General features: G+C 44.8%; 1 pseudogene; it reads left to right on the forward strand.

The window, feature by feature from the left end:
• The window catches only part of LOC111956073 (nck-associated protein 1-like), a 26,869-nt pseudogene that overhangs the window by 7,605 nt on the left and 11,139 nt on the right, over positions 1 to 8,125 (forward strand).

Consider the following 8,125-nt stretch of genomic DNA (forward strand, 5'->3'; position numbering starts at 1 on the left):
TCTCCACCTACCTCCCACCCTCTTCCACCTAGCTCCACCCTCTCACCTAGCACCACACTCTTCACCTCCCTCTCCACTCCTCTTCACCTACCTCCGCCCTCTCCAGCTAGCTCCGCCCTCTCCAGCTAGCTCCGCCCTCTCCAAGCTAGCTCCGCCCTCTCCACCTAGCTCCACCCTCTCCACCTAGCTCCACCACTCTATGATCTCATGTCTGCTCTATATATTTTCTCTATCCACTTTGCAATAAGCCCTGAAGAGATCTAATACCTCTACAGAGTCACGTACAGACTCGTCATTATAGCATCCCGAATGGCACTCTATTCCCTATAGTCACTACTTTTCCCTATAGTGCACTACTTTTGACCAGGGCCCTTAAATAAGGTGCCATTTTGGACTCAAATAATGGATTGTTTCAGTACTCCTTCTGTGTGTCTCACTCTGGCTTGACATTTACCAGGTGGTTTACCTGCTATCTTATACTATCAAGGCGTTTCGTATTGAACGATCAGTAGTATTTGTTTAGTCAGTGTTTTGTTTACAAAGTGCTGTCCACGTACACACAGATCTGATACACACATCCAGGGGCCTATACTCTGCCAGAGCCCTGTACTCGAAGTAGGTGTTCAGGAGTTAGCCAGGTAACTTCGGTCAACTCTGAGTTCAACTCGGGATAACTGGCACCACGAAAGTAGCTCACCTTTTAGCTTGGTACATTTTTATGGCCAAACATCCTTCAAGAACTAACCTGCTGCTGGCAGGCTAACTCAGTGGATAACTCTGTTTATCCTGCATTCAGAACTAACCTGCTGCTGGGCAGGCTAACTCAGGGATAACTCTGTTATCCTCATTCAGAACTTAACCTGCTGCTGGGGCAGGCTAACTCAGACCGGATAAACATCTCGTTAAATCTCTTGCACTCAGCATAAATATCATAACCTGCTAGGAAACTGAGGCAGAGCTAACTCAGGAGATAATGTTTATCCTGCATTCAGAACTAACCTGCTGCTGGGCAGGCTAACTCAGGGATAACTCTGTTTATCCTGAATGAAGTGTCTGAGCTGAGAGTTGAGGACCAATGAAATCATATTCCCTCCCTCTTGCAAAGATTGCTTCATCATTCCCTTCATTTGAGGAAGAAGATTGATTAATAATAATGTATTTTTTTGTGTTACAAAAATTGTCATACAATATCACATTACACATTTAGTAATGACATAATTAATTTTAAACTTTTGTATGAAAATTATTGTATAGATTAGGAGTGGGAAAAAAGGTGTTTGTCCACTGAAAAGCACACCAAAGACAGCATTAACGATAAGTAATAAAATAGCCTATTTCACTCCAAAGCCTGCTGAATTTGAAAACTTTTTTCATTTTGGCACAAATGAAAATGTGACACTGACTCGCCCCTGAATTGATGTTGCAGTATTGTCTCAATAAAGAGTTTGGCATTCAACTAGTTTACAAGCCTGCTAGAGTTAGCAGCAGGCGRACAAGGAATATCCACCGTCGTAGTATGGATGAAACCTGAGCTGGAATGTGAAGATAACTGAAGCTGGCTAGCTTTAGCAAACCCAGAGTAGATCTAGCTTACTTTTGTAGTTTACTCCTCAGGTGTTGTACCCCTCAGGTGTTGTACCCCTCAGGTGTTGTACCCCTCAGGTGTTGTACCCCTCAGGTGTTGTACCCCTCAGGTGTTGTAGCCTGCAGGTCCTAACTGCAGTCTAAACCACAGTCTAAACTACTATCAAGGCACAAGGTTGAGACCCAGATGCAGACACAGGAGGCAGATGGTTGGAATCTTACAATGTTTATTAATCCAAAAAGAGGTAGACAAGAGAATGGTCGTGTACAGGCAAAAGGTCAAAACCAGTTCAGAGTCCAAAAGGTACCGAAGGGGAGGCAGATTCAATCAAGCGCAGGCAGGTGAAAGTAGTCCGAGTCAGGCAAGTGTTCAAAACCGGGAAGACAGGCAAAAGAGAATAGAAAGAGATGACGGGAAAAACAGCTGGTTGACTTGAGCTAAACATACAAGCTCCGCAGTCATCCCCCTCTTCAAAGGGGAGACACCCTGGACCCAAACTGTTACAGACCTATATCCATCCTGCCCTGCCTATCTAAGGTCTTCGAAAGCCAATCAACAAACAGATCACTGACCATCTCGAATCCCACCGTACCTTCTCCGCTGTGCAATCCGTTTCCGAGCCGGTCACGGGTGCACCTCAGCCACGCTCAAGGTACTAACGATATCATAACCGCATCGATAAAAGACAGTACTGTGCAGCCGTCTTCATCGACCTGGCCCAGGCTTTCGACTCTGTCAATCATCATATCTTATCGCAAGACTCAGTAGCCTCGGTTTTCTAATGACTGCCTTGCTCTGTTCACCAACTACTTTGCGACAGAGTTCAGTGTGTCAAATCGGAGGGCATTGTGTCCGGTCCTCTGGCAGTCTCTATGGGTACCACAGGGTTCAATTCTCGGCCGACTCTTTTTCTGTATATATCAATGATGTTGCTCTTGCTGCGGGCGATTCCCTGATCCACCTCTACGCAGACGACACCATTCATGTATACTTCTAGCCCTTCCTTGGACACTGTGCTATCTAACCTCCAAACGAGCTTTCAATGCCATACAACACTCCTTCCGTGGCCTCCAACTCCTCTTAAACCGCTAGTAAACCAAATGCATGCTTTTCAACCGTTCGCTGCCTGCACGCACGCCCGACTAGCATCACCACCCTGGAGCGTTCCGACCTAGAATATGTACGAGTACTATAATACCTAGGTGTCTGGCTAGACTGCAAACTCTCCTTCCAACTCATATCAAACATCTCCAATCCAAAATTAAATCTAGAGTCGGCTTTCATTTCGCAACAAAGCCTCCTTCACTCACGCCGCCAAACTTACCCTAGTAAAACTGACTATCCTACCGATCCTCGACTTCGGCGATGTCACTCTACAAAATAGCTTCCAATACTCTACTCAGCAAACTGGATGCAGTTTATCACAGTGCCATCCGTTTTGTTACTAAAGCACCTTATACAGAACCACCACATCGCACCTGTATGCCCTAGTCGGCTGGCCCTCGCTACATGTTCGTGTCAGACCCACTGGCTCCAGGTCATCTACAAGGCTATGCTAGGTAAAGTGCCGCCTTATCTCAGTTCCTGTCACGATGGCTACACCCACCCGTAGCACGCGCTCCAGCAGGTGTATCTCACTGATCATCCCTAAAGCCAAAACCTATTTGGACGCCTTTTCTTCCAGTTCTCTGCTGCCTGCGACTGGAACGAATTGCAAAACTCTGAAGTGGAGATTTATCTCCCTCAAACAACTTTAAACATCTGCTATCCGAGCAGCTAACCGATCGCTGCAGCTGTACATAGTCCATCGGTATATAGCCCACCCAATTTACCCACCTCCACCCCCCATACTGCTTTTATTTATTTATCTTTTCTCTTTTGCACACCAGTATCTCACTTGCACAGATCATCTTATGATTATCACTCCAGTGTAATCTGCTAAATTGTAATTATTCGATTTATTGCCTACCTCCTCATGCCTTTTGCACACATTGTATATAGATTCTTTTTTCTACCCTGTATTGACTTGTTTATTGTTTACTCCATGTGTAACTCTGTGTTGTTGTTGTTCCACACTGCTATCTCTATTCTTTGGCCAGGTCGCAGTTGCAAATGAGAACTTGTTCTCAACTAGCCTACCTGGTTAAATAAAGGTGAAATAAAAAAACAAAAAGAAAACAAGACGAACTGGACGAGACAGGAACACAGGATAAATACACTGGCACAGAGGAAACAGGAAACACAGGGATAAATACACTGCACAGAGAGACAGAAACACAGGGATAAATACACTGGCACAGAGAAACAGGAAACACAGGATAAAATACACTGGCACAGAGAGAAGGAAACACAGGGATAAATAACACTGTACAGAGAGACAGGAAACACAGGGATAAATACACTGGTACAGAGAGACGAAACACAGGGATAAATACACTGTACAGAGAGACAGGAACACAGGGAAATACACTGTACAGAGAGACGGAAACAGAAAATACACAGGGAAAATAAGCGACACCTGGAGGTGGAGACAATCACAGGAACAGGTGAAACAGATCAGTCGGCGTGACAACTACATTCTAAACCACACATCCATATTCTCCCTCATCCCTAATCTGCCCAGAGATGAGCAGGCCCTGGCCGAACTGATTGGTCCGTACGGTCTCAAGTTCCTCAGTGGAACCTGATGTCGCACATCACCTCACAAGTCGGAGAAACTCAAAGTAGATTAAGCTTCAAACAATTACAGACGGCTCATCTCTCTTAGAGGGCTGGCTGGCGTCTATCTCTGATCTGCTGCTGTTTAACCATGAAGTCACTCTTACTCTCCCCCACACAGTCCGAAAGAGATGATGAAGGTCATTGTGACCTGAACATCCCTGTGTTAATTTATATTAAAAATGATCTCATTTGTCCCTGCCTTAAATAAAGGTTAAATCAACATACCGTCTGAAAGAGAGAAAATCTCCTGATCAATGTGTTATTTCAGCTCTACAGTAAATGTAGAAAGTTGACAAAAGATTGAACTTGACATATACTCTGTGATTGCACTCATAACCTGATAGTTTGACAGTATCATCACAACTCTATCCATCTATTTGATTTTTCCTCTGCTCTTCTCTTTGCTTCTCTTTTTCACCTCTCCTCTCATTTCGTCTCTCTTCTCTTTTTCTCTCCTCTCCTCTCATTTCCTCTCTTCTCTCTTCTCTCCTCTTCAGAAACTGTGATGAGAAACATGGACGCTGCAGTTCAGAATGAGAGCTAAACTTTGACAAACCTGAGGCCAATGGCTAAAACCTGTCCAGAAGAGACTGCCTGGTGACGACCACACACGCGGATAGCACGCACATCACACAACACACACACACACACACACACACACACACACACACACACACACACACACACACACACACACACACACACTAACCTCCAGGGAAGTGAGCTGCATGGGGGAACAGGAGGAAGATGAGAAGACAGCCAAACAGAATGCTTTATCAGTTGTGATGTGAAAGGTGATGTGAAACACCTCAGGGGGACTGAATCCTGTCTGAATCCTGTCTGATCCTGTCTGATCTGTGCAGTGTGTGTAATATAACTGGAACTTCTCCAACTGACATCAATGCATGATTTCAGAGATGTCAAAACATCTCCGTGCCTCACGATACTAAAAGGATAATAGATTGAATGAACGTAGCTTTAATCCCTTGGTGTGTTCCTGTCCAGCGGGAGAGAACGTTCTGAAGAGGATGACCATCATCGGAGTGATCCTGTCCTTTAGGKCCATGGCACAGGACGCACTGGAAGACGTGAGACACACTACCACTTATAATATATTGAATGGAGAATTTCATTTCATTCCCCTCTTGTGGGTATACGGCTGTTGTTGTTGTGTATTGTTTGTGTCATGTTATAACACCGTGAAGTCAGTTGCCATGAGGTGACACCAGCTGCCACAACTGTTTATGACATCTGTCGCCCTTATGACAGAGGCTTCAAATAAAGTATTCATTTCCTGCAGAAAACACTCTTGGTCTTAGGTACCCTATGACCAAGCTAATCCCTCTGTTCTMCGTCTTCAGATCATGCAGAAGCATTGCCCCTACCTGATGGGGCCCATTGAGAGCCTAAGGGACTTGGTCTCCCCTGACACAGACATCAAGGTACAGCGTGTTTTGCTTAGGTTTGGAAAATTGAATATAATCTGAGAGTAAAGGATAGGGTAGGGTAGGGTGGTAGGATAGGGTTGGGAAGGGTAGGATTGAATATGGCAAGGTAGGATAAAGGTGGGATAGGGAAGGGTAGGATACAGTAGGGTAGGGTTGGATAGAAAGGGTAGGATAGGGTAGGGTTTTTGTAGGGTATGGGTAGGACACAGTAGGGTTGGATAGGAATATGGTATTGTAGGGTAGTTCAGGGTAGGATATGGTAGGGTTGGATATGGTAGGATAGGATATGGTATGTAGGAGAAGGTATATTATATAGGATACGGTATTATAGGATACAATAGGGTGGGGTAGGGGAGGATAGGGTAGGATAGGATATGGTATGTAGGGGAAGTAGATTATTATAGGGTAGGAATGGATACGGTAGGCGGGATAACGTAGGGTAGGTATAAGGTGGATAGGATAGGGGATGGTAGGGATGGATTGATAGGTATTTATAGGGTAGAATCGAATAGGGTACACATGATAGGGTGGGTTAAGGTAGGATGGGGTAGGGTAGAATAGGTAGGGGTTGGATAGGATAGTGTACGGATAGGATACGGTATTATATGGTAAGGATACAATAGGGTGGGATAGGATGCGTAGGGAAGGATAGGGTAGGTTGGGTAGGATAGATGGATAGGGTAGGACATGATAAGGTAGGTTAAGGCAGGTAGGATAGTTTAGGGTAGGTGGGCCATGATATGGTAAAGGTAGGATATGGTAGGGTTAGGAATAAGGATCGTATAAGGTAGGATAGGATAGGTATATATGGCCTAGCAGGTAGGGTAGGGTTGGGTAAGGGTTGGGTAGGATAGGTATATTGTAATGTAGAATAGGGTAGGATTTGGTGGGTAGGGTTGGATAGGGTAGTGTAGATAGAGAGGGGTTGATATGTGGGTATGATAGGGTAAGGATTGATAGGGTACGTTATAGAGTAGATAGGGTAGTGCATGATAGAGTAGGATAGGATGGGTTTAGGGTAGGATAGGGTAGAGTAAGTTAGGGTGGATATGGTATGGTAGGACACAGTAGGGTTGTATAGGGTAGTGCAGGTTGGATAGGGTAGGGTTGGGTAGGGTGTTATATAGGTAGAATATGATAGGGTAGGACAGGATAGGGTTGGATAGGATATATAATTATAGGGTATGATATGGTGTAATAGGATAGGATAGGAATGGGTAGGGTGGGATAGGGTAGGATATTATATTGTAGGATGATAGGGTAGTTATAGGGTGGAATGGGTAGGATAGGGATAACATGACAGAGTAGGGGTGAAACAGGATAGAATAGGGAATGGTAGGACAGGATATGGTAGGTTAGGATAGAACAGGGTGGGGTTGGATAGGTAGGAGTGTATAGGGTAGGATGGGATCAATACAAAAACAACGGTTCATATGATAACTTGAATTACAGTTTATTCAGAGCAGTAGGAGTAGAAGTAGAGAGGAGTAGAGCAGTAGAGAGTAGAGAGTAGAGTAGAGAGTAGAGTAGAGAGGAGTAGAGAGTAGAGAGGAGTAGTAGAAGATAAGTAGAGAGTAGAGTAGTAGAGAGTAGAAAGTAGAGAGCAAGTAGAGAGATAGAGAGTAGAGTAGTAGAGAGCAGTAGAGAGGAGTACATTTACATAACATTAAGTCATTTAGCAGACGCTCTATCCAGAGCGACTTACAAATTGAGAAAGTTCATACATATTCATCCTGGTCCCCCGTGGGGAATGAACCCACAACCCTGGCGTTGCAAGCGCCATGCTCTACCACTGAGGCACACGGACCCACACGGGACACGGGACCAAGTAGAAAGTAGAGTAAGAGAGGAGTAGAGAGTAGAGTAGAGAGGAGTAGAGACAGTAGAGAGTAGAGTAGTAGAGAGGAGTAGAAAGTAGAGTAGTAGAGGAGTAGAGAGGAGTAGAGGAGGAGGAGTAGTAGAGAGTGGAGAGGAGTGTAGAGAGTAGAGGGAGAGGAGTAGTAGGAGGAGTAGAGGAGTAAGAGGAGTAGTAGAGAAGCAGTAGAGAGTAGAGAGCAGTAGAGAGTAGAGTAGAGAGCAGTAGAGAGTAGAGTAGAGTAAGAGAAGGAGTAGAGTAGAGAGGAGTAGAGTAGAGAGGAGTAGAGTTAGAGAGGAGTAGAGTAGAGAGTAGTAGTGTAGAAGAGTAGAGTAGAGAGCAGTAGAGAGGAGTAGAGTAGAAGAGAGTAAGAAGGTAAGAGAGGAGTAGAGTAGAAGAGGAGTAGTGTAGAGTAGAGAGGAGTAGTGTAGAGTAGAGAGGAGTAGTGTGAGAGTAGAGAGGAGTAGTGAGTAGAGGGTGAGAGAGAGAATAAGGTAGTGTAGAGAGGTAGAAGTA

Source organism: Salvelinus sp. IW2-2015, linkage group LG3 (genome assembly GCF_002910315.2).
Source record: "Salvelinus sp. IW2-2015 linkage group LG3, ASM291031v2, whole genome shotgun sequence".
Classification (NCBI taxonomy): domain Eukaryota; kingdom Metazoa; phylum Chordata; class Actinopteri; order Salmoniformes; family Salmonidae; genus Salvelinus; species Salvelinus sp. IW2-2015.